The sequence below is a fragment of the Cervus canadensis genome, chromosome 29 (assembly GCF_019320065.1).
Source record: "Cervus canadensis isolate Bull #8, Minnesota chromosome 29, ASM1932006v1, whole genome shotgun sequence".
Classification (NCBI taxonomy): domain Eukaryota; kingdom Metazoa; phylum Chordata; class Mammalia; order Artiodactyla; family Cervidae; genus Cervus; species Cervus canadensis.
This window is the reverse complement of record NC_057414.1, coordinates 42,320,317-42,347,669: the sequence shown is the minus strand read 5'-3', so window position 1 is coordinate 42,347,669 and position 27,353 is coordinate 42,320,317. Positions and strand designations below refer to the sequence as shown.

The following is a 27,353-nucleotide window of genomic DNA, read 5'->3' as shown; positions in this document are numbered from 1 at the left end:
AAGAGATAAGCAATTCATCAGAAGGGCTTTTTTTTTTTTTTAATGATACAACCACTTTAATTAAAAAACATTTTGTCGTCATTCCACAGCACGTGGTTTCCTGACCAAGAAACATGTCAATATAGTCCCTAAATGACAATTACTCAAGCTACTTTCACACTTAACCTGTAGGAATTTTTTTACCAAGTTCCCTCTGCAAGTACTTTTAGAAATACCTAAGGAGTGCTTGTTGTGTGTTCCACAAAACCTGGGACATAGTTGGGGCTCAAAAAATACTTGTTGAATGAAATCTACCTGGATTACTTATTTTCTTGGCCAGCTGTCTATTTACTCTTCTTCATGTAACCTAGTTCTACCTGTCTCAGAGCTGTGGCCTCTTTCCTCATACTGTTGATATTTTGCCTTCAGATCTACACAAACAGATCTATCGCATAGCTTCTCAAAGTACATCTTTTGAAAATACTATCAGATATTTCACAAAGATTTTACTGAATGCTTGGGAATAGCAGAATGGAATTACAACATAGGAAAGAAAAAAAAAGTTTTTTTTTTTCCCCGTAAAGGTGAATTTAACCTTTACCTCTGGAAAAATGGAACAACTACTATCATCTGCTAACGACAGCCTCACTCTTACCCGCTGGCCGTCAAGTTTCAACAAATACTGGGATCTAATCTCAACTAGCGTATCCCAGGATACGATGGAACCCACTGCTGATGTTCTGTTGCTTTTGTTGTTAATAATTTTCCTTATAGTTTTATTCTTTATTGGACATTTCTCCCCGGGACAGGTTAAGGTCATGGTTTCATTGTCATGGATGATGGATCAGAGGTTCGGGGGGGGGGGTCCAGAGACTGATGTAAGAGGCAGAGTCGTGTTTGGGAAGCAGCAATTCGGATTCCTGGCCTTGAGTTCTTCCTGCTGTCCCAACAGAATATCAGAGTGTGATGTCTCAGGTCTGAGAAGACCAACCTGAAACTCTCCAACTTCCTATTTGATCTCTTGATCAATGTTGGCTGCTTTTGGCCCCAAAGCCGTTTGTTGTCACTTGGACTTGTGGGAGTCCACTCAGGGCAGGGATCCCCCACCCCGCCCCCCGCCCCCCGCCATGTTGCCCAAGACCTTACAGCTTTCCTCAGCTGTTCTGGATTTTGACTATTTTATTCTAGTCGGTTGCTAAACAGCTGTTTTTGTTTTTGCTGATCCAAACCATCTTTCCATCGCTTTTTACTTCTGGTATTCTTAAACAGCAATTTCAGTATTTGGCAGAATAAATCTCCCGTGATCTAATCTTGACTTTTTGCAATTGACTGAATGGTTTAAGAAAGGCGAAAGTTGGTACTGTGCATTATCCCAAGGAGCTGTCTGTTCCCTCCTCAGGCCTTTGCTCAGCATCTGTGGCAGGCACAGCTGCTGGACGCTGTAAGGCCACAGAGCATCTGACGACATGGCCCCAGCCGAGGTGGCTTGTTCTGTGGTTGAGGAGAGAAGGATGTGTGCGCCGGAACCGAACTCACGCTCGCTCTCGTGGTGACTGGTTGACGAGAACAGTCACGGTTTCCATTCACTGAGCGCGGTTTCTGTGGCCAGTGAGATGCTAAATGCAAAAACGAGTGTAGAAAATTACCAGGGGAGTGGCATGGCCATGGCTGAGCCAGGGAGCTTGGGCTTAGGCTTCCCCACGTAGCCTGTCACTCTGGCGACTTCCCTAGGCTCCGTGAGCCTTGGTTTCCTCATCTAGAAAATAGGGGCAAGAAGACCTTCCTCGTGGGCTGTTGGTGGGAATGTAAATTTGTACAACCACTGTGGAGAATCTCCAGTGTGGAGGTTCCTTAGAAAACTGAAACTAGAGCTACCATATGACCCTGCAGTCCCACTCCTGGGCATATATATCTGGAGAAAATCATGATCCAAAAGGATACATGCACCCCACTGTTGATTGCAGCACTGTTTTACGATAGCCAAGAAATGGAAGCAACCTAAAATGTCATCGACAGAGGAATGGATCAAGAAGATGTGACACATATACGTATAATAGAATATTACTAAGCCATTAAAAAGAATGAAATCATGCCATTTGCAGCAACTTGGATGGACCTAGAGAGTGTCATACTGAGTCCAGTAAGTCAGACAGAGAAGGAGAAATATACGACACCCCTTATATGTGGAGTCTAAAAAAAATGATGCAAATAAACTTACGAAACAGAAAGAAACTCACAAACTTAGAAAACGAACTTTTGGTTGCCAAGAGAAGGGATAGTTAGGAGGTTTGGGAAGGTCATGTACACACTGCTGTATTCAAAATGGATAACCAACAAGGACCTACTGTGTAGCACAGAGAACTCTGCTTAATGTTATAGAGCAGCCTGGATGAGAGGGGGGTTTCGGGGAGAATGGATGCATGTATACGTATGGCTGAGTCCCTTCGCTGTTCACCTGAAACTCCCACAGGATTCTTAATCAGCTATTTCCCAAAACAAAGTGAAAAGTTTAAAACTTGAGAAAAAAAAGACCTTCCTCAGGGGGCTTATTGGAGGGATTTAGTGAAATAACGTGACCCGACGCTTAGTGGACGCGTCCTGGTGGTGGCTGTGTGGATGGGGCCCGTGGAGAGCAGAACACGTGAGGCCAGGGACCTGCAGGCTGGGGGCACTGGGTGGGAGGAGAACTGTTCAGGAAGGATGTCTTGGGAGAATTGGCCCAGAGTCCCATCTGGGTCGGTGGAGAGGAGGACACGGCACCCAGGCAGTGGCACATGGAGCAAAGTCATGTGCTGAGAAAAGCCAGGCTTTGAAGGGGTGATGCCCCCAGCCTCACTGGCAGGAGGCAGGCGATGGATGATCTACGAGGATGGAGATTTGTGTCTGCTTTGTTTTCCACTGAACCCGCAGGACCCTGGCACTTAGCTGACAGAACGGATGCTGTTGGGGAGTAGCGAGCATCAGGGCTGGGGGTTCTGTGTGTGCCCAGCTGCCTGTTGGCATTTTAGGTGAGAAGCCTTGGAGATGCTTGAGCTGGCGACCCCTGCTCGCCCCCACCCCACCTCGCCCCCACCCCAGCCCCCCAACCAAAGGTGACTGGGATTTTGAGAAAACTCTGGCAGCAGTGGGCCAGTTGGCCTGGCATGGGGAGAGGCAAGAGGTCAGGGTGGGGGACCAGCTCTGAGAGGCCATTGCTGCAATTCAGACTTGCTGTTGCTGCCTGCTTGGACCAGGGAAGGGGTGGCGATGGGAAGGAGGAAGCGAACACAAAAGAATGGTTTTCATGGGGCAGAGTGGAGAGAGGACTTGGAGAGCTCTAATTTGCAACTCTGCCTCCATCCTGAAATGCTGAGCAGGAAAAGCAACCCATTCATACAGTCAAAGGACTGACGTCAGGGAAGTGGTCGTTGCTGCTGTTCACTCACTCAGTGATGTTCAATTCTTTGCGACTCCGTGGGCTGCAGCACACCAGGCTTCCCTGTCCTTCACTGTCTCCCGGAGTTTGCTCAGACTCATGTCCATTGAGTCGGTGAAGCCCTCCAACCATCTCGTCCTCTGCAGGGGAAGTGGAAAGGTGTAGAAATAGGGAGTTGGAATGGGGTGCCATTTTTGGAGATGAGCTGTTAAGCCCAAAGCAGAATTCCCTGAGCAAACTGAGTTTTCTTGAGACCAGAGTCTTTCTCTCCAGTGGGCGGATGAAGGACATTTCTGGGGCAGAGGGTTTTGGATTTGGAATGTAGCCATTCCTAGCAGCCCCATGGCCCCAGAGGGACGATTCAGTCACTGCAGTTTTGAGATTTTTGTCCCAGATCAGCCAGCCCAGCAGAGTAAACTCAAGTGGCTGATGGGACCCCAGTCAGGGGTCTTTGATGGTGTTTTTTACCTACAACATTTCAGACACCAAATGTGTGCTGTTTTTTCCAATGCCAACAAATTCTCTGACATAACTGGGTGATCTACACTTTAGTTTGGTTCTGATACTGACCATCTGGAGTTAGTGCAGATACCACAGGTTAAGGGTTCAGTCCCACAAGACTGTCCCTACTTCAGTCACCTGTATAGTTACTACTACCTGTACTTCTGACCAACCGGTTATAAATAGGGGATTCCCACCTAGGTTTGATAATTTGCTATAATGGCTCATCAGTTCAGTTCAGTCACTCAGTCGTGTCCGACTCTTTGCAGCCCCATGGACTGCAGCATGCCAGGCTTCCCTGTCCATCACCAACTCCCCGAACTTGCTCAGACTCACGTCCATCGAGTCGGTGATGCCATTCAACCAGCTCATCCTCTGTTGTCCCCTTCTCCTCTGTAATGGCTCACAGAACTCAGAAAAGCACCTTACTTATATTTACTGATTTAATTTAAAGGTTACAAATAAACTGCCAGATAAAGGGGTACTTTAGGTGAGGTCTGGAAGGATCCAGGCATAGGATTTTCTGTCCGCATGGAGCTGGGGTGCCTCACCCTTCTGGCAGTCACCAACCAGGAGGTTCCCAGAATGCTGTTGTTTAGGGTATTTGTGGAGATTCCTTTGTGTGGGCATCATCAGCCATTGGTGTCTAACTCAATCTCCAGTTCCTCTCCCTTTCCTAGAAGTCTGGAGGTAGGGCGGAAAATCCAATCCTCTAATCACATGGTTGCTTCCTCTGGCAACCTGCCTCCATCCTGAAGCTGTATCTAGGGGCTCACCGAGAGTCAGTGTGTTAGCATGAGCGCAGGTGGTTGAAAAGGGGTTTTGCGAATAACAAAAGATGCTCCTCTCACCTCATCATGCAGGAAATTCCAAGGGTTTTAGAAACTCTTGCTCCAGGAACCTAGGACAAAGACCAAATATGTATTTTTTATTATATCATAACATCACAGGGTCTTTGTGGGATTCTGGGCTTGGATGGGCTGAAGTTGTACCCTTGCTGTGAAATCTTGTGAGATGACAGAGGAGCTTCCAACTCTGAAACCTGAGATTTGGTGAAACAGTTACTGATAAGGCGAAGGAAGCCCAGGTGTGACCCAGGTAACAGCCAGAGGCACCACCCTTGAACCTGGTAGAGTTTTTTAACAGGTTACCAAGCAGCAACCCAAAGGATTAGGACTCGACTTAAAAAAGTTTTATATTTTAGCTCAGTACTACTTGTGCCTGGTACAAATGTCTAAATGTATAAAAATGTCCTTTTGCTTTCTCTTCATTATAACCCGGTTCAGCTCCTTAGAGCTGGTTAAAGTGTCTTATCTATCCTTTTAGAGATGATGTGGCCATTTAAAATAGAAGTATATTTCCGTTCTTTTTTCCTCCTACATCCTCTCTTTGCCTGTGTGCTTTTCATTAATCAGTGTATCTTGGAGATCTTCCCATATTAGGACAGATGTCTGCCTCATTCTTTAACAGCTGTGTAGCATTCCATAGTTTTTTTTTTCTTTTTGCCATATGTTTATTGCAAAATATATCACACAGAAGACTTTTTTTTTTTCGGCCACACCACTGGGCATATGGGATCTTGGTTCCCCAAATAGGGATGGAACCCACATCCCCTGCATTGAAAATACACAGTCTTAAGCACCGGACCACCAGGGAAGTCCTCAGAAGACATATGTTAAACAAGTACACACACACACAACAAAATAATAAAATGAACGTATATGTTCCCTTCCTCCAAGTTAAGGAATAAAAGGTTGTGACCATAGAAGTCCCCTAAGTGCCCTTACCCCCACAACTATTCTGACTTTTGTAGTAATCATTCTTTGGATTTTCTCGATAGTTCTACCAGTCATGAACAATTTCTAGATAATATATTATTTAGTTGTGCCTGGCTTTGAACATCATAGACCTGGAGTTGTACTGTAGTTTTCTGTGGCTCTGTTCACATCCAGGAACACATGTGTGACTCCTTGAGTTTTCACCGCTGCGCAGCTCTCCACTGAATGAATGCACTGCAGTGTGCCTGTCGTTCCTGCTGCCAGGAAGCCTGTGAGCCGCTCCCATGTGTTTGCTCTTAGGAATAGCCCTGATGTGCACATTCTTACATAGTTTTTCCAAGCTGTAAACTAGAAGTGGAATTTCTGCCATGTCTCACTCTTCCTGGTTATGCAAAACTATTCAAATGTGGTTGTACTAATTTATCCTTCTTCCCACCAGCAGTATAGAGCCTTGTTTTCTGACCACCCTTGGTGGGAATTTGAACCACAAATCTGTGATGGTTGTCTTGTGATTGCAACTTCTTAGGGTGAGTTTTTTTTTTTCTCCAGCTGCTCAGTGCCAAAGATAGACACTTGATTTTTCGTGCAGGTAGCTTTGGGGCGTGAGGAATAGATCAGATTTATTTCTACTTTACTCATTTTCTGAGGCAGCATCCTTGGAAGTCCCCACATCACTGGAGGTAAGGTCTTCTTTGACCTCCCACCTTGGGTGGACTCTGGGCTCTGTCCATGTGCCCTTTGTTTTTTTTTTTTTTTGGGGGGGGTGAGACACCATTTTATTGAGCACTGGAGAGGGGATCTGCTTAACAGCTCTGTGAACCAGATCCCAGGGGACAGGATACTTCGCTTTACTGGACTTTTGATTCTCCAAGAACCTTTGATATTTCAACCCGTACGGTTGGAAATCTTTGAACTTGGATGAATCAACTTCCCATCTTAGTCCTTACTTCAGGTGTTCATGAAACGCAGCTGAACTAGTGGATGGTCCATGTGCCCTTTGAAACTTTGAAAGCTGAATCACAGGTTTGCCTTGATTCTGCCAGTGCCCTCAGGGCAAAATATCAATGTTTACTTGCCTGTCTGGGTTTCTGTCTCTGTGGAGATTTTGGTCCAAGTGATGTTCCTTATGTTCTTGCTAACTTGTCTATGCTTTTAAGAAAAAAAAAATTAAATGTATATACATAAAGGTACACATGTATTTTATCTAGCATTTTTAGTTGTTTTTAGCAGGAGAGATGAATGGTTATCTAGCCCAGGTAGAAAATCTTTTATTTAACTTTAAAGCAGTGCTTCTGAGATGGAGTCCCTAGGGATATGGCTTCCATTTTCGTTGGTCTTCGGGTTTCACATTTGAGAATAAGACTACCAGCATCACAATGATGTTTTGGAGGCGGTTTGGGCTGTTTCATCAGAATTGCAGTACATTGATGCTTGGGTCTGGCCAGGTAATCTGACTCACTCATTTCAAACTCACGTGACACTGATTTGTCTGAGAGGCCACTTTGTGAGTTTATAATGGACGATGGAATCCCTGGGGTCTGCCCCTCTTGGTTTTGCAGACATTTGAACTAGAGATCAAATTGTCAACATCCGTTGGATCATAGAAAAAGCAAGAGGATTCCAGAAAAACATCTACTTCTGCTTCATTGACTACACTAAAACCTTTGACTGTGGATCACAACAATCTGTGGAAAATTCTTGAAGAGATGGGAATAGCAGGCCACCTTACCTGCCTGATGAGAAACCTGGATGCAGGTCAAGAAGCAACAGTTAGAACCGGACATGGAACAACAGACTGGTTCAAAATTGGGAAGGAGTACATCAAGGCTGTGTATTGTCACCCTGCTTATTTAACTTATATGCAGAGTCCATCAAGCTCTGGGAGACGGTAAAGGACAGGGAAGCCAGGTATGCTGCAGTCCCCGGGGTCACAAGAGTCAGTCATGACTGAGTGACTGACAACAACAAATGCTCATTCACATATTTTAATGCTGGGCTGGATGGAGCATAAGTCAGAATCAAGATTGCTGGGAGAAATATCAGTAACCTCAGATATGCAGATGACACCACCCTTATGGCAGAAAGTGAAGAGGAACTAAAGAGCCTCTTGAAGAAGGTGAAAGAGAGGAGTGAAAAAGCTGGCTTAAAACTCAGCATTCAAAAAATGAAGATCATGGCATCTGGTCCCATCACTTCATGGCAAATAGATGGGGAAACATTGGAAATAGTGACAGACTTTATTTTCTTGGGCTACAAAATCACTGCAGAAGGTGACTGCAGCTATGAAATTAAAAGACACTTGCTCCTTGGAAGAAAAGCTATGACCAACCTAGACAGCATATTAAAAAGCAGAGACATTACTTTGCTGACAAAGGTCTGTTTAGTCAGAGCTTTGGTTTTCCCAGTAGTCATGTACAGAGTGAGAGTTGGACCGTAAAGAAGGCTGAGCGCTGAAGAATTGATGCTTTTGAACTGTGGTGTTGAAGACTTGAGAGTCCCTTGGACTGCAAGGGGATCAAAACAGTCAGTCTGAAAAGGAAATCAACCCTGAATATTCATTGGAAGGACTGATGCTGAAGCCGAAGCTCCAATACTTTGGCCACTTGATGCCAAGAGTCGACTCATTGGAAAAGACCCTGATGCTGGGAAAGATTGAAGGCAGGAAGAGAATGGGACGACAGAGGATGAGATGGTTGGATGACATCACCGACTCGATGGGCATGAGTTTGAGCAAGCTCCAGGAGATAGTGAAGGACAGGGAATCCTGGCGTGGTGCAGTCCATGGGGTTGCAAAGAGTCGGATACGACTGAGCAAGTGAACAGCAACCTCTGTGCCAGGTGGGTCTTGCCCAGGGCAGGTACACCCTAGCACTCTCGATGTAGACAGAGCTGCGTTTGAGAGCAGGACAGCACAGTTATTAATAGAACAATGTATCAGTGATTTTCAAAATGAAATTATCCTATTTTAGTCCCTGGTCCCCTTTGACTCTGGCTGCAGATTCCTATTTTCACAAAATGTTTTTCTAAATATTTTGGCCTTTTGATTTCTGAAATTGCCCATAGTTCACACATTTTTTGCATTGCTGGGGAGATCCGGCTGTCATTCTGCAACTGCCAAATTGATCTTTCAGGCTGACCTGATTCTTGTTCGTTTTTGTATTTCTTAAAAAGCGTTTAATATTGTCCTTTTGTTGCCTGGGGTTTCCCTGATGGCTCAGACGGTAAAGAATTTGCTTGCAGTGTGGGATACCTGGGTTCAGTCTCTGGGTCAGGAAGATCCCATGGAGAAGGAAATGGCAACCCACTCTAGTATTCTTGCCTGGATAATTCCATGGACAGCCAGGCTTCAGTCCATGGGGTCGCAAAGTAAGACACGACTGAGGGACTAACACACACTATGCTGTCTGGATACCGAAAAGGCTATTTATTTATTTTTCCTTTTTTTTTTATTGTGGTAAAATACACACAAACTTCACCCTCCCACCCATTTTTTTTTTTTCCTCCCACCCATTTTTAAGTATAAAGTTCAGTGGTATTAAGTCCATTTCACATTGTTGTGCAACCGACCTCACAATCTCTTCCCATGAACTCTTTTCATCCTGTAAAACAGAAACTCTCTATTAAACAATAACTTTCATTTTCCCCTCCCTTCCAGGCCCTGACAACTATCATTATACTTTCCATCTTTTCATGTGCTTATTGGCCATTTATGCATCTACTTTGAATAAATGTCTATCCAAGTCCTTTACTCATTTTTGAATTGACTTGTTTGTTTTTTTGTCATTGAGTTTTAGGAGTTTCTCTCTGTATTCTGGTTGCATGTGTGCCCAGTCATGTCTGACTCTTTGAGACCCCATGGATTGCAGCTTGCAGGCTCCTCTGTCCATGGACTTTTCATGGCAAAAATACTGGGGTGGGTTGCCATTTCTTACTCCAGGGGATCTTCCTGACCCAGGGATCTAACCCACATCTTCTGTGTCTCCTGCATTGGCAGGCGGATTCTTTACCACTGAGCCACCTGATTATTAACCCTTTATCAGATATATGATTTGCAAATATTGTCTACCTTTCTGGGGATTGCCTTTTTATTCTGTGAATAATGTCTTCTGATACACAAAATTTTAAAATTACATGAAGATGAATTTGTTTTTTCTTTTGTTATTTGTGAGTTTGATGTCATCAGAGAATCCAATGTCCAAAGTCATGAAGCTTCTGTCCTATTTTCTTCTAAGAGTTTTGTTGTTTTGGGTTTTACATTTAAGTTCTTGATCCATCATATGGTATGGATAAGGGTCTAACTTCATCCTTTGGGATGTGGATATCCAGTTTTCCTCACACTATTAGTTGAAAAGACTGTCCTTTCCCTGATTAACACTCTTGGGACATCCTTGTCAAAAACCATTTGACCATACATGTGAGAATTTATTTCTGGGCTGTCTGTTCCCTTCCATTGGTCTATATGTCTATCTTTATGCCAATACCACACTGTAATTGGTTACTATAGCTTTGCAATACTCCAGTTTTATTCTTCTTTTTCAAGATTGTTTTGGCTATTTGTGGTCACTTGAGATACCATTAGGATGGGTTTTTCTATTTTTACCAAAAAATATGCCTTTAGGACTTTGATAGGGATTGCTTTGCATATGTAGATTGCTTTCAGTAGTATTGACATTTTAACAGTATTAAGTCTTGAGGATGAGATGGTTGGGTGGCATCACACACTCTGGACATAAGTTGAGCAAACTCCAGGAGATGGTGAAGGACAGGGAAGCCTGGTGTGTTGCTGTCCTTGAAGTCACAAAAAGTCAGACACAACTGAATGACTGAACAACAACAAAAGTCTTTCAATCCATGAACATGGGATGAGTTTCCATTTATTTATGTCTTCTTTAATTTCAGCAATGTTTTATAGTTTCCATTGTACTAGTCTTTCACCTCCTTGGTTAATTCCTAAGTGTTTTATTCTTCTGGATGATATTGTAAATGGAATTGGTATTGTAATTTTCTTTTTAGATTATTAATTGTTCATGTATACAAATACAAGTGTCTTTTGTGTGCTGACTTTGTAACCTGATACTTTGCTGAATTCATTTATTAGCTCTAACAGTTTTTTAGTAGAATCTTGAATTTTTATATGTAAGATCATATCTGCAAACAGATCTTCTTCCTTTCCAATTTGGATGCCTTTAATTTTTCTTTCTTTACTAAATGCTGTGGCTAGAACTCCTAGTAACTGTGTTGAATAGGGTGGAGAAAGTGGCATCCTTCTTGATTTCAGGAAAAGCTTTAAGTCTTTGACCATTGTGTATTGTGTTTGCTGTGGTTTTGTCATGAATAGAGTTCATTATGTGGTGGCATTTTACTTCTATTATTATTTTGCTGAGTGTTTTTTACCCTGAAAGGGTATTGAATTTTATTAAATGCTTTTTTGCAGCAATTGAGATGATCAGGTGGCTTTCCTTCCCTTTTGTTAATGTGGCATATTACATTGATATATCTTTATATATGCTGAACCATCCTTATATTCCAGGAGTAAATCCTGCTGTGTTCTGGTGTATAATCCTTTTAATATGCCTCTGAATTCTGTCTGCTAATATTTTTTGAGGATTTTTACATCAGTGTTCATAAGGGATATTGATCAGTAGTTTTCTTTTCTTGTAGGGTCTTTTTCTGACTTTGTTTTTAGGATTGTGCTAGCCTCATAGAATGAGTTGGGAAGTGTCCCCTCTTCAATTTTTTGGAAAAGTTTCAGGAGGATTGGTATTCTTTAAATGTTTGGTAGAATTCACCAGTGAAGCCATCAGATCTAGGATTTTTTTTGTTGGAGATTTTTGAATACTGAGTCAATCTCCTTACTAGTTATAGGTCAATGCAGATTTTCTACTTCTTTGTGATTTAATCTTGATGACTTTATGTTTCTAGGAATTCATCCATGTCATCTAGGTGATTCAGTTTGTTGGTGTACTATTGTACATAGTTATCTCTCACAACCCTCTTTATTTCTGTAGAATTGGTAGTAATGTCCCCCTTTTCATTTCTGATTTCAAATAATTTGAGTCTTCTTAGTTTTTCTCGGTTCATCTAGCTAAAGGTTTGTTAATTTCGTTGATCTTTTTCTAGGAAGCAACTTTTGGTTTCATTGATTTTCTTTATTGTTTTTCTGTCATCAATTTCATTTATCTTTGCTCTTAATCTTTGTTATTTTCTTCCTTCTGCTGGCTTTGGGTTTAGCTGTTCTTCGTTTTTTTGTTGTTCCATAAGTTATACAGTTGGAGAAGGCAATGGCACCCCACTCCAGTACTCTTGCCTGGAAAATCCCATGGACGGAGAAGCTTGGTAGGCTGCAGTCCATGGGGTTGCTAAGAGTTGGACACGACTGAGGGACTTCACTTTCACTTTTCACTTTCATTGGAGAAGGAAATGGCAACCCACTCCAGTGTTCTTGCCTGGAGAATCTCAGGGACGGGGGAGCCTGGTGGGCTGCCGTCTATGGGGTCACACAGAGTCAGACACGACTGAAGCGACTTAGCAATAGCAGCAGCAACAAGTTATACAGTTAGGTTGTTGATTGAGGTCTTTCTTGTTTTTTTTTTTTTTTTAATAATTTTGTTTATTTATTTTTGACTGTGCTGGGTCTTCCTTGCTGCCCTCGGGCTTTTCTCTCTTTGGAGCAAGCAGGAGCTCCTCTTTGTTGCAGTGCACAGACTTCTCGTTGCGGTGTATTTTCTTATTGTAGAGCATGGGCTCTAGGGGCTTGGGCTTCATTAGTTTAAGTAGTTGTGGTTCCCAGGCTCAATTGATATGGTGCACGGGCTTAGTTGCTTCGTGGCATGTGGGATCTTCCTGGATCAAGGGTTGAACCTAGGTCTCTTGCATTGGCAGCTGGATTCTCTGCAACTGAGCTGCCAGGGAAGCTGGTCTGTCTTGTTTTTTAACGTAAGCATTTATCGCTATGCATTTCCCCCCAGTACTGCTTTCACTGCATCATGTAAGTTTTGGTATGTCATGTTTTTGGTTTCATTTGTCTCTATACATTTTATTTCCCTTGTGATTTCTTCTTTGAATAATGGGTTGTTTGAAAATATGTTGTTTAATTTCCATAAATTTGTGAGTTTTCCAGTTTCCCTTTTATTATTTTTAACTTCATCTTGTTATGGTAGGAGAAAATAACTTTGTATGATACGTATATTTTAAATCAGTTGAGACTTAATCGGTGTCGTAATACATGGTGTGTCCTGGAAAATGTCCCATGTACACTTGAGAGAAATGTTGTGTTGTTGTTGGGTAGTATGATTTTTATGTCTATTAGATCTGCCTGGTTTATTGTGTTGTATAAGTCCTCTGTTTCCTCTGGTTGTTTTTATCTATTGCTGGTACTGAAGTCTCTAACTATTATTATAGAACTGTCTATGTACCTCTTCAGTTTTGTCAGTTTTTGCTTCACATATTTTGATGGTCTGCTATTAGCTGTGTAAATGTTTACAATTGTTATATTTCCTTGCTATATTGAACTTTTTATTAACATATAATGTCCTTCTTTGTCTCTTTTAACCTTTTTTAAGATTTAGAGTCTGTTTTGTCTGATATTAGGATAGCCACTTCTGTTCTGTTTTGGTTACTGTGCATGAAATGCCATTCCCATCCTGTCACTTTCAACATGTTTGTGTCTTTGGATCTCAAGTGACTCTCTTATAGGCCGCATACAGTTGGATCATGTGTTTTTATCCATTCTGCCAATTCCAGTCTTTTGACTGGAGAGATTAATCCATGTACATTTAAAGAAATTACTGATAAGGAGGGACTTAAATTCCTATCATTGTGCTGTCTGTTCTCTGTATGACTTATACCTTTTTTGCCCCTCATTTCCTGTGTTACTGTTTTCTTTAGTATTTAGTAGCTTTTTGGTAGTGAAATGTTTAAATTCCTAACTCATTTGCTTTTGTGTATATTCTGTATCTATTTTCTTTATGGTTACCATGGAGATTACATTTAAAATCCTAAAGTTGTAACATTAATTTGAATTTATACCAGTTTAACTTCAACACTATACAAAAACTGCTCCTTTATAGCTCCCTTCCTACCACTTTTAGTTGGTTTGTCATAAGATTACATTTTTATATGTTGTGTGCCCCCAAACATAAACTAATAATTTTGTAATTGAATTTGTTTACTAAATTATGTAGAAAACAAGATTTGAAGTTACAAAGTTACAGTAATACTAGTTTTTTTTTCCACTAATAGTTTTCTTTCTTAAAATGTATTACAGTTGACCCTTGAACAGTACAGAGATTAATCCATGTGTAACTTAAAGTTGGCCCTTTGTAACTCTGGTTCCTTTGTATCCATGATTCAACCAACCATGGGCTGTGTAATATTGTAGTTTTTACTATTGAAAAATATTTTTATACAATTGGACCCATGCAGTTCAAACCCATGTTGTTCAGGGTCCATTGTAGTCTCTTAAATCACGTAGAAAAAGAAAAGTATAGTCACAAACTATTGTTACAATAGTACTAGATTTTATAATTGCCAGTGTTCTTAACTTTCTTGAGATCTTGATTTCATATGAGTTGCTGTCTAGTATACTTTTATTTCATCTTGTAGGATTTCCTTGAGCATTTCTTGCAAGGCAGCTCCAGTGGTCACAGACTTCCTCAGCTTTCATTTATCTGGGAATATCTTAATTTGCCCCTCATTTTTTAAGGACAGTTTTGCTGGATATAGAATTTATGATTGGTAGGTTTGTTTTGTTTTTTTTTTTAGCTCTTTGGATGTATTGAACCACTGCCTTTTGGCGTCCAAAGCTTCTGTCTGAGAAGTCTGCAGTTAATCTTATTGGTGATGCTTGGTATGGGCAGTTTGCTTCTCTCTTGCTGCTTTCAGAATTCTCTTTGCTTTTTGAAAGTTTGATTATAATGTGTCTTGGTATGGGTCTCTTTGACTTCTTCATCTTATTTGGAGTTTGTTGAGCGTCTTGAATGTTTATGTTTTTCATCAAGTTTAGGACATTTACGGATATTATTTCTTCAGATATGCTCTCTGTCCTTTTCTCTCTTTTCCTTCTGAGACGCCTACAGTGTATATGTTGGTATACTTGATGGGGTCCCACAGGTCCCTTAGCCTCTATTCACCTTTATTCAGTCTTTATTTTTCCTGTTCATCAGGCTTGATAATTTCCTTTGTTTTACCTTCAATTTCAGATTCTGTCCTCTGTCTGCTGAAATCTACTTTGGATTCCTCTAGGGGATTTTTCATTTCAGTAATGGTGCTTTTCAGCTCCAGACTTTTTTTTTTTTTTTATTGTTTTTCAAAGAATTGTTTATTTCATACCCCTTACCACAACTTTACAGATAATGGATGCAGCATCCCAGCTGGGTCTCTGCTTGTAGGTACCAGGCAGCCAGCTGTAACTGTGGAGGAGTCTGCTGTCATCTCCTCCACTCTGCTATGCAAAACTAGATGTGCCTAAAATGTCCTCCAGTCTCTTCAAAGGAGCCTCACTAGAGGGAGGCTGCAGCTGGTTTTGTGAACCTCAGTGGTGGTTTCAAGGAGCCCTGTCTATAAAAACAGCTATGGCTGGGCTCCCCTGGGACAGGTCACCCCCTGAGAGGGTCCCCAACTCAATGCTCTGAGGGATCTCTAAGCCTGGAAGCTGATTTCACTGACCAATCTTGAGCTGGACACATGTCGAGATGCAGGTGTCAGCTGGTAGGGTCGTCCTGGCCTTCCCACTGTAGAGGGCAGGCTCTGGCCTCTGCTTTGGTCACCCTGGGACGTAGGCTGCAGGCTGTCTGAGCATCACAGTTGGCCTGGAGGGAGGCAGGATCTGCCCTGGGTTTGCTGTATGCACCATCACCTGGGCGCGGGGTGAGCTGGTGGGGCCACTAGCGGTCCAGAAGTCCTTCAGACTTTTTTTGTTTGTTTCTTTTAAGGTTTTCTGTCTTTCTTGATATGGTATTTTCATTTATTTTTGGCTTTCTCCACATATTTTATTAGTTCTTTGAGCATCTTTAAGATACTTGTTTTAAAGTCTTTGTCTAGTTTGTATGTACATATGTACATCTTTTTCAGGGACAGTTTTTTTCCCCTTGAATGGGTCATACTTTCTTGTTTCTTTGTATGCCTTGTGATTTTTTTGTTGAACACCAGACAGTTGATTCTAATAATGTAGTAACTCTGGAAATCATTCTCTCATTTTCCCAGGGTTTTCTGTTTTTATTTGTTTGACTGTTGTGGGCTGTCTCTGTGGAAAAACCCTTTCGCTGGGCATGCACAATCACTTTCTATTTTTTTCTGTATATGCAGTTTTAAAAATTGCCTAGTCTTGAATATCTGACTCCCAAAAGAAGAAAGAACCAAAAATGAAGTAGGAGAAAAGATGGTGCGGGCTCTTTAAAATTCCCTGGCAGTCATTTCAGTGGAGGAGGAGGGGCTTGTAGCAGTGGAGGAGGGTTGGGGGGAGTGGGAGAGTGGGATGCAACGGCAATGGCTGTCTGCTTCCTAGCCTGCACCTCTGTGATAAGAAGCAGCAGTCGTAATTGTCCCGTCCTCAGTATTTGGAGGACAGAGTGCTTTCTGCCCACCCTGACTCCACACGCTCTATGCAAGGTGCTGCAAGAACAATGGCACAGTTGCCTGCTTTTGGGGTGGGTAGATGCTACTGTGTTAGGAGCTGAAATTCACTACAGTTGGGCTTTCCCGATGGCTCAGCAAAGACCAGCATCTGTTGGATTATAGAAAAGCTAGAGAATTCCAGAAAAACATCTGCTTCATTGACTACGCTTTAGCCTTTGTCTTTGTGGATTACAACAAACTGTGAAAAATTCTTAAAGAGTTGGTAATACCAGACCACATTACCTGCCTCTTGCGAAACCTCTGTGCAGGTCAAGAAGCAACAGTTAGAACCGGACATGGAACACAGACTGGTTCCAAACTGGGAAAGGAGTACTTCAAGGTTCTATGTTGTCACCCTGCTTATTTAATTTACATTCGGAGTACATCATGTGAAATGCTGGGCTGGATGGAGCACAAGATGAAATCAAGATTGTCGGGAGAAATATCAATAACCTCAGATATGCAGATGACACCACCTTTATGGCAGAAAGTGAAGAGGAACTAAAGAGCCTCTTGATGAAGGTGAAAGAGGAGAGTGAAAAAGCTGGCTTAAAACTCAACATTAAAAAAACTTAAGATCATGGCATCTGGTCCCATCACTTCATGGCAAATAGATGGGCTAAAAATGGAAACAGTGACAGACTTTTATTTTCTTGGGCTCCAAAATCACTGTGGACAGTAACTGCAGCCATGAAATTAAAGGATGCTTGCTCCTTGGAAGAAAAGCAATGACAAACGTAGACATCATATTAAAAAGCAGAGACTTTGCTGACAAATGTGCGAATAGTCAAAGCTGTGGTTTTTTCAGCAGTCATACACAGATATGAGAGTCAGACAACAAAAAAGGCTGAGTGCTGAATTGATGCCTTTGAACTGTGGTGCTGGAGAAGACTCTTGAGAGTCCCTTGGACAGGATGGAGATCCAACCGGTCAATCCTAAAGGAAATCAATGTTGAATGTTCATTGGAATATTCATTGGATACTGAAGTTGAAGCTCCAGTACCTTGGCCACCTGAAGCAAAAAGCTGACTCACTGGAAAAGACCCTGATGCTAGGAAAAATTGAGGGCAGGAGAAGGGGGCAACAGAGAATGAGATGGTTGAATGGAATCACCAATTCAATGGACATTAGTTTGAGAAAACTCTGGGAGATAGTGAACGACAGGGAAACCTGGCATGCTGCAGTCCATGGAGTCACAATGAGCTGGACATGATGAGCAACCGAACAACAACAACAGGAGATGCGGTTCGACCCCTGGGTCAGGAAGATCCCCTGGAGGAGGAAATGGCTACCCACTCCAATATTTTTGCCTGGAAAAAAATCCATGGACAGAGGAGCCTGGTAGACTACAGTCCATGGGAGTCTCAAAGAGTCAGACACGACTGAGCAGCTAAGCACACGTGCCGCACGCATATGATCAAGAGTCTAATCACAGTTGACCAAATCTAACTGCAATTTACCCTGTATGTATACAAAATAAAATAGGTAGGAGGATCCTGCGAAGGTTCCCATCTCTTACTGGTGTGTTCATATTATTTCCCACATTTACATTACTTTCTGTAGAACTCCATTTTATAATTACATAGAAAAATTAACAGACGACTTTCCTCTGAAATACCTGTTTCTTTTTCATATTCTCCTTTACTCGTGCTCCTTTATCCGCCTCCCACTTTCTTCACATGAATTTTGCATTTTTTATTGCCTCAGTTCTATAAATTGCCTTCTGAGTTTAGCAGTTGTAGCATCACATTTCTGGCATGTTCTGTGCTGTGGAGCGCTGTCTTTTTCAGTGTCACCAGTTGCCCTCTCCCTTGTCTACCTGCAGAGGGTTTCATTCCCCCATTAGGTCTCAGCTCTCCAGCTCCCTCTCCTTTGGCAGGGAGATGCCCTGGAATCTCTGCGCCCTGCAGCGTTCCTGCCTCTTCAGTGGTTCTGTCCCTTCTCCAGGTGGTCCTCTTTGGTCCCTTTGATAGCTGCCTGTCATGCTGTGCTCACCACATGCCATCAGTCTCTTCTTGGGGCCATTTAGACATAGATCCTCATGTTTGTTTTCATTTTCTTAGGCTTTCCCCTTCCTGTTTCTTCATGTAACTTTCTTCTGTTCTTTCTCTTAGTCCTAATTCTACAAACATTTCTATTTTTTCATGCTCTGGTTTCCTGCTTTCCTCACCACTCTTTCATCTTAAGTAGGTTTGACATCATCCAACTCTTCCAAGTGGGCAGAGCAGAACCCAAAGTTAGCACCCTAAATTCTAGACTTTATTTATATCAACAGATGAACCTTTACTGAAAGCCTGTTGTGTGCTGAAGTTTGAGTAAGCACTTGCCCACCTGTCAGCCCTTGTCTCATTTAGCCTCACAGCAGCATGAATGCACATAACAGCATCGTTGCTTTATCAGAGGACCTAAAAGGTCAGCCTGTGGAGTTTGGGGTCGTGGGGACAGGAAGGAGTACAATCAAGTGGTTTTCTATCCGTGCTGTGGTTCTTCCTGTTTGTAGATTGTTGACAATGGCTTTTAAATTTCAGAGGCTTTCCTCCGCCAGCTAGCCCATTTGTGGATTGCTGTTACCTTCCACATCAGAGAATGAAAATGAAGGAGTGATTGTGAGCCAAACTCTGGAGTCAGACTATTGGGTTCAAGTTATTGACTTAATTAAAGCACAACTAGGGAGGCCAGCCTGGATGGTTAATATGTCTTTAAAATGTATTTTAAAATGTCACGTATGCACGAACATTCATAGTAGCATTATTCATAATAGCCCAAAAGTGTAAACAACCTGGATGTTTATCAGTTGATGAGTGGATAAACAAATGTGGTCTATCCAGAACTGATGGGATGGTATTGAAAAGGAATTCCAGAAAAAGGAATGATACATGTTACAACCATGGATGAACATGAAAACATTATGCTACATTAAAGAGATCAGACACAACAGGCTACATACTGTATGACATTTATATGAAATGTCCAGAATAGGCAAATTTATAGAGACAGCAAGGAGACGGGTGGTTGCCAGGAGAGGGGGAGGTGGGGAGAATGGGGCAGATGGTGCCAGGTTTCTTTGTGGGTGATGAGTGTGTTCTGGAACTGGTGCTGACGGTGGCACAACCTTTTGAATGTACTAAAAACCACTGAGGTGTATACTTTAAAGTGGTTAAAATAGTGACAGAAAACTAAGGAACAGTTCTAAAGTAGCAAACTGAAAGTGTATTCCCGTCACATTAGACTGATTTCTGCTGTTTGTCAGTGTACCTGTATGTTTTATACATGCTTGTACTCACTTTTTATGTACATTTTCAGGCCCACGTGCTAAACAGTTCTCTTTGGTCATGTACTGTCTCTGAGCATATCAATTCACCATGATTCAATACAATTTTTTTAAAAAAAATTCTACTTCCCCTACCTTGCCAGGCGCTTAAGAAGTATGCTGTAAATATTTGTTGAACTACCTATGCTTGCTATTCCCATTTCATTAGTGTGGGCAGTTGCAGGTTAGCTATAATTACCTATTGTTCCAGATTGTTTCAAAATACATCCCCTAAAGTATGTGCCTTTCAGTAAGAACTCTACACGTTACATTTGTAAGCTGTGTATAATTTTTTTCCTGGCTTGCCTTTTCTGATCACAAAGGTAGTATCCAATGATAAGAAATTCATATCATGGTCTTGCCTGGACTGTGGCATTTAGCTTTTAGAAGCCTCAAAGCAATTCCATATATCTGCAAAGGAGCTGCTGCTTTTTAAAAAAGTGTTTTCATTTGTTTGTTTATGGCTGCGCTGGGTCTTCATTGCTGTGAGGGCTTCTCTCTAGGTGCGGTGAGCTGGGCCTGCTCTCTTGCTGAGGTCCACGGGCTTCTCATTGCAGTGGCTTCTCCTGTGGTGGAGCACGGGCTCTAGGTGTGTCAGCTTCGGCAGTTGAAACATCTGGGCTCAGTAGTTGTGGCTTCTGGGCTTTAGAGCATGGACTCGGTAGTTGTAATGCATGGGCTTAGTTGATCCGCGGCATGTGGGATCTTCCTGGACCAGAGATCAAACCCGGTCTCCTGCATCGGCAGGAGGGTTCTTTACCACTGAGCCACTGGGGAAGCCCAGGAGCTTCGTTTTTGAAATCTCTTTGCCCTATTATTGTTTTCACCATCGTCCCCGCATCTGGAGTTTGCTTGGCTTTCATCATTTCCTGCCAGAACTTCTCAGTCACCTTCTCCAAGACAGGAGCCTAGGATTCGTTGTGCCTCTTGTCCAAATATCTCGTCTATCTTGTTTGCAAATAAGAAGGGAGAATAGTGTTAGCCATTTGTTCTGCTAAGTCAACACCCCTTTAATTCCTAACTTTTTTCTTTCTGTCTCTCTTTTTTTTTTTTGGCCTCGTCATTTTCTGAATTCCAAACTGTGTGCTTTTCTGTGACCCATTTAAAACATTCATCTATGACATAGCTCTTGCAGAAAGGAAGCAGCAGACTTCTAAGACGTCTCCTTTGCCCTCTGTGCACGGCAGAGACGCTCACCGGTCTGCCTTCTTGTTGCCTGGTGGTAGCTGGCCCCCTTGCCCCGTTGCACTTGTAGCCCAGCAACCTCGAGCTGAGACCTGGTAGCAGTGGCCGGCCATTCTGTCTGTGAAGCTAACGCCATTGACCTGTGCCTTGCTTTTCTCTTGGGGGTTATTTTCCAGGAGTAAGGATGCTGTCATACTCTCTGCATCCTTGTCTGAAACACTCTCTGTAGCTAACAGCAAACTTGGGCAGGACAGTTCCTCAGAGTGAGGGGGAAAAGCCCAGGACGTGGAATGAAACTAACAGGTCTCAGTGATGGAGAGGCCAGTGGCTCTCGGCTTCCTGGGGACAGTAAACGATTCATGCCCATGTCACCTGCAGCCAGGTGGGAATGTGGGCCAGAGACAGGAGGTGAAAGGGTAGAGCAGAGAAGACCAGGCGCTTCTCCCTGGAGGTGTAGATGCAAGGCCAGCAGAGCTGATGGCCGCTGCTCTTCCTACCTGAGCTGGTGACCAAGAGAACGTTTTAATCGTAGGATGAAGCAGTTGTTTTTTGAATGAAAATACATCCCTCTGTAGCCACCTCTGTTTCCTTGTCATTATTCTGTTTATTTAGATTTCAAGCCTCAAAGCCTATTTCTGTCCTCTCCCCTCTGAGTTCAATTAATACTGTCTGAGGTCCTTTTTCTTCAGAAAGTCTGTTCTGGGATTGTAGATGCTGGGTGGGCTTTATGCAGACAAAAGGACCCCCAACCTCATTCACAAGCACAGAGAAATTTTAATTAAGGAGATGGTGCGTCTCTTTTTTTCCTATTTAACAGAGCTGTGGGTTAGGGAACAACCCTCTTTGTGAGTGATGGTAGGGGGAGGTAACATTCTCTTTGTGGAGCCTTGTCAGGCTAAAACTCAGGGAGAGGTCCTAAGTGTGGGCAAAATGAGGTCAGAATTCTCGGGTGATTTGTATCTGCGGGTTGATTTTTTTTTTCCTCATTTAGAACTAAATTTATATAAAAGAATACAACAGTAAAATAGTAATGGCAGCTCCATTCATTCCACTCTGCTCTGTTCTGGAGGTAAGAAGGTGTTACCTTCAGGCAACTGGGGCTCCAGGGGGTGAACTACTTGCCCAAAGTTGTCCAGCCACGAAGCGGCAGAGCCCAGGTTCAGACTCGCCTCTCTGCCCGTTACCCAAGCCGTGCCCTGGTGCTGGGCACTGCCAGCAGACAAAACAGACCCTGCCGCGGCGTGCTGCGTGTGGTGTGTTTCCCTTGATCATTGCTGTCCTTTGCGTCCTTCACAAAGCCTGGGGCTTCCTTTTCTTTCCCCTCTCCCCAAGCCCCCGCTTCTGAGTGATGCCTGGGGTCCTAAAGCAGGGTTCTCTGCTCAGACATCCTGGTCCTCATCTCTTACAAGATCATCCTTGGCCTCTGTTCTCTTTTGCTTTTGTTTCCTTTCTGGAATGCTTCTTTAAGGCTGTAACAAAGATAAAGATAATCCTGCCCAAAGGCTTGAAGAAATGGAGGGGAGAAATTTTCTTAGCAAGCCGCTGAGGTTTCCAGCTAGGTTCCTCATCACACTCCTCGATGCCCTGGGGGTTGTCTTCCTCAGAAGCAGAGGAGACAGGTGTATAAATGGATGCAGGTGGGGGGCAGTCATACCGAGGATTCACTACGAGGCATCCTGCCCACATTTCCTCTATCTCATTTCTCTGCACTGAGCAAAGTAAATGTGAGCCCAAGGCCATTCCCTGAGGAGGTCGGAATTCTGACCCAGGTAGAAGGAAGACAGCCAGTTGGGCGAGGCTGCCTATTGGAGGGTGGGGTGAAGACAGGAGGGGCTCTGAGAGGCCCAGGATTGACAGGAAGCTTAGCCCTGTGCCTTTTCTGAAGCTGCAAATAGGTCCCTGGGAGACAGGCCTTCTGGTGACCGCCACTTCATGCACGCGGTTTTAGGTCCGTGCCATTTCTGCCAGTCCCCTGTACTTGTCCCAGCCCCGTATTCCGAGAGCTGGGGCTGACGGCCCGGTGGGTGTGCAGCCGGGCACCTCTCTTCAGGGCGTCTCCTGAGCCAGCTGGGGTTCATCTTGTTGGCAGGTGGAGTCCGAGAGCACCTCTCCCTTGCGTCTCCCCCTCCTCCTTGCCCTTCACTCTCTGCCCCAGCTCGGGGCCTAGGGCCGTGGGAGATCCTGGCTCCATGGGAAAATAAGCTTAGTTGTCCCTGATAATTTTGCACCCACACCTTCTTTCTGCCTCTGCTACTCTGACTATTCCAGACAGAACCAGCCTCAATCCGAATTCATTCAACTAGCACCAGGCACTGTGGTAACCTACGTCCTCACGGCTGTGTCTGATGTGGTCAAACCAGTATCACATGCGGAAGTTTGGGTCACCGATCTGCCTTTGACCTAATGCCTGTTTATAAACTCATTTTCCTCGTGAGTGACACAGCCCTTCCCCAAAGGGCTGAGGCCTAGATTTCAGTTTTGACCTCAACTCAAGAAGGAGCAGGGACCAGGCTCCTCACCGTCAGGTCTCACTGTTTCCTAGGTGACGGGAGTTAGGACCTCCCTCCCCCTCCCTCTGTGTGCTGCTAGCAGTAACCCTCAGCATCGGCCCGTCCGCTGCCTCTGGCCAGGAGCCCATTGGGCTGTTGTCCCTACCTTGTCCCCCCACCCCACGCTCCTCCCCCCAGGCAACGGCTCCTCCTTCCTTCCCACCTTGTCCAGATCTTGGAGGTCTCTGGAGAGTCCCTGACTGCGCACAGGAAGGATTCATCCAGGGTTCTGCAAAGATGCTCTTGAAGGGTTGTCAGTGAAGGGAGAATCTGAAAATAGGAAAAGGGTCTCCATTTATTTATTTGTTGAAGGGTTAGCAGTTTTGTTTTTGTTTTGGCTGCTCCCCGTGTTAGCTGGGGCACAAGGATCTTCATTGCACATGAGGAGTCTAGTGTCTCAACCAGGAACAGAACCCAGGCCCCTGCATTGGGAGCTCAGAGTCTTAGCCACTGTACCACCGGGGAAGTCCCGCCATTCATTTATTTTACTTGGTGGCTTGAAACAGTCCACTTGGGCCCATGATGCCAGCATTGTCTGAGTCTTTCCCAGGGACTCTCCCGAAGCTCTCTGGTTTCTGTGAGTGCTGGAGGCTTGCAGGGCTCGACCTCGCTCCTCTCTGAACTGCTGTGTTAGAGGTGCTTCTGGACCGGAGAGCTTCAGGAAGAAGGCCCGAGTGTTGCCCTCCTCTTGTCCTGGGCGCTCTCCACGTGGCAGGGGCTCTGCTCTGAGGCCAGGGTGGGCAGAACATGTGGAGGCTTAGGGGGCGGGGAAGCCTTTTATTCATCCTCTTTTATTTGTTCTCTGGCCTCTCGTCTTCTCACCCATCACATCTCTCCATCCCCAAAAGAGACTAGCAGCAGAGCAGACTCTCGTAGACTCAGGCCTGGTGGTTTATTTACCTCCCTTCTGCAGGAGCTGCAGGTGGAGACAGGAGTTCTGATTGCCTTCATGTGAATTTTCCTTTAATGGAGAAGTACTCAGGAGGAGGAAAGAAGATTTTACTTGCTGTTTTCCTTACCACCTAGAGAGCTCACAGGCTTTAGAGACTGGGACATTTTGAGTCAAGATTTTGCAGAGGAGGCTGGGCGCTCAACGGTGGACAGGAACACCTGCTAACTTAGGGGCGAGCTGCCAGGATTCCAGTTTCTCCCCTCCCTGTAGCAGAAGGTCCTCAGACCATCTCAGGCTCTTGGCAGCCCTTCCACCAACCTTCCCCACCGTCTGCCCTGGGCTGTGAGTACTGCTGTTGCCCGGAAGGCTGAGGCGGGGGTGGGGGCTGAGGTGCCCCAGGTCACCCAAGTTCAGGCCAAAAAAATCATCTTTCCCTGGTTATACAAAATGCCAACAGCTTTCCCTTTCCTTTTGTCAGCAACTTCCTTATTTCAGAGCAGTTGACATGCATTTATGTAGGTGTTAGATTACTCTGAAGCTTAGGTCTAGCTTAGGCAAAACACAGACATACCAGACAAAGCCCGAGAACAATGTACAAAGCAACAAACACATCGACCGCTAGAAAATGTGGTCAGTCCTCGCAGGCCTGGTTCCTGTTTTCCTTGGAGCTTACTTCTGGAATTTCAGACCTGACCTCTTTGCTTGGCTTATCAATTTTCCACATCCTGGAACTCCTTATCCTAGGTAGGAAAAGGGGAGGGGCCATCTCTGGAAATCTACACTGGTTTGAGTTGGCCTTTACTGTAAGCAAACCCATTACATTGCTCAGGGGGTCAGGGAGCTCATTTTGCAGATGGTTTGCCTGAGGTCACAAAGAACCTGACCTGGGATCCTGGTGCCCTGCCACCACGCCTCCCGTACATTCAGAGTGCCATGTTTCTCTTCCTTCAGGGTTTATTTGTCCTCTAAACATTTAGCCAGTGCCTGCCTGGGTTCCTGCTCTGCTGGGTTTGGGATGCCAGGATGAGTAAGCCATGGTCTCAGGCCTGGCTGTGCAGGGAGCTACTTGCTGCCCCTGACCAGCCACATCAGTTGGGGTGTCAGGCTTCACTTAACCATCTTTGGAGCACAGACTGCATGAATAAATGTGCTTGGCAACCAGCAGAACAGGTCTTCCATCCATAGCCATGAACCTGGCCATGAACCATCGCCAGGAAAAGACAGTGGGCTGGGTGGGATGGTGGAGGCACTCAGGAAGAATTCAGCGAATGAGATCTGGGTGCCTTCCCTGTAAAGCGGGGCCCATGCACAGAAAGCCTGGGCACTGCCGGGAGAGCGAAGGAGGTGGTCTGGGCCCCTCAGAAAGCTCGTCGGTTTTAGTCTGTCCCACCGGCAGTAGAGGGAGTTCTAGCAGAATCTGTGGCTAAAAGCTGTGCTGGTTGATGTGTTTAGGGGATGAGGAGCGAGCTACTGGAGCAGAGGTGGATGGGTGCTGGTATGAGAGCATTTAGGGAGAGACTGAGCTGCTATGGGGAGGACGGGTAGTTAGCACTTAGCTTGAAATGCTGACAGATGAAGCAATAGCTGGTGCCTAGGTGAGGGCCGAGAAAAGAGAGTGACCTGAATCTGGGGTCTTGGACCAGAACCATCCTTCCCCCTCCCCTGTGCTCGCTCCTCAAGGTCAGGAAATCCCACCTGATCACTCACTCGACTGCTTTAGGATGAGACGTCAGCATATTTATCATGGAAGCCTCAGAACCTGGCCAGTGCCTCTCAAAGAATTGTCCCCCATGAGGCCAGCTGAGGCCTACTGCCCCTTTCCCACCAGCCCCCATGGAGGGGAGGTCCCCTGCACTGGGCCCTGAGTGTCAGCAGCTAGCCCCAGCTGCAGGGGCCACTGTGTAGCTGAGAGGCACTTGCACTTGTTACCCAACCATTTACTGAGCGCTCACCCTCTTCTTGGCCCCTTGCTGCTCGCTGGAGTCACAGCAGGGAACCAGAAAGACGACCCTGATCTCCTGTCCTCAGGGAGACTGACAGGCCAGCTGCTGTGGAACTGCAGCATGGATGTAAGGAGAGTACCTTCACCCGAGAGGGCCAGGCGGAGCCTCCCACGCAGGGCTGTTATCTGCTTCCCAGCAGGCAGCGGCTGGGTGCGGATCTTGGCAGAACACAGGGAATGGTGGGCAGGTTTCAGGGCTCAAACTCTTTCAGGGAACCGGAGTGGGGGTGGGAGGAGCTATGGCAGCCACGCCCTCCTTGGCTGGAGCCACGCCCCCTCTCTGGCGAGATGACGGATCTGTCTGCCAGGTGAGCCCCTTACCTTCCCTCGCACCCTAGGACCCCGGGTGGTGCTGCTCCTAACCAGCTCACGGTATCGTTGGCATGGTATCGGGTGAAGGTACTCTCCTTACATCCAGGCTGCAGTTACACAGCGGCTGGCCTTCCGTCTCCCTGAGAACAGGAGATCAGGGTGTCCTTCTGGTTCCCTGCTGTGACTCCAGCGAGGAGCAGGGGGCCATTCCACCTGAAGGCCTTCTCTGTTTCTTTAGCAGAGACTTTGGGATATTTGTCACGGAAGCCTTAGTACTTGGCCCAGTGCCTCTCAAGGAATTGTTCTCCATAAGGTAACATTGCGAACCCAGACTAGGATCCACATCGGTCCCTTTGGGGTGCTCTCAACCCTCTGCCCTGTGCAGGGACCCCCGGCTGTCCCGTGGGGTTGTCCTGGGCCCGAAGGCCAGTCTCCATTCCAGGAGGGCCGCTTCCACTGGTGGCCACGGTATTTCTTATGTAGAATTGTGTTAGGTTGCATGGCCAAAATGGTGTTGACACACTGGTTTTGAGTGACTCAAGCTTTTTATATAGATGTGGGGATTCCCCCAACCCCTCCAAGTATTTGCCTGGGACTCCACATATCCTAGGCAGCCCTATTCAGGGGCTACCCCTTAGGGCTTCCACTCTGTTTAGCTTCCTGGATTGGAAAATAGGAGAAGGGCCCATTGTTTGTCCCTCGGGCCTGAATGGCACTCTGTTTTCTTTCAGCTCCCCGGCCAGCGGCTTTTCTGCCGCTGCAGTTGTAACAGTCTAGTCACAAATGAGAAATCCGTTCCCACCCTGACTTCACATT

General features: G+C 44.9%; 1 protein-coding gene and 1 long non-coding RNA gene across 4 annotated transcripts in view; one reads left to right on the top strand and one right to left on the bottom strand.

Moving 5' to 3' along the window:
• The window catches only part of PC (pyruvate carboxylase), a 101,747-nt gene that overhangs the window by 9,842 nt on the left and 64,552 nt on the right, over positions 1-27,353 (top strand). Inside the window, exon 1 of one of the 3 annotated variants that reach the window (XM_043451070.1) lies at positions 14,503-14,521. The exons of the other annotated variants lie outside the window; for them this stretch is intronic. The gene's annotated coding sequence lies outside the window, so the exon portion shown is untranslated. Of the gene's footprint in view, positions 1-14,502; positions 14,522-27,353 lie in introns of those variants that run through there. 3 annotated transcript variants of the gene reach the window in all.
• On the bottom strand, positions 20,417-26,419 carry LOC122430508. The gene is made up of 3 exons (XR_006266338.1): positions 26,176-26,419; positions 23,495-23,601; positions 20,417-20,545 (listed from the first exon to the last, which is right to left on the bottom strand). It is a non-coding gene; the product is annotated as an uncharacterized LOC122430508 (long non-coding RNA).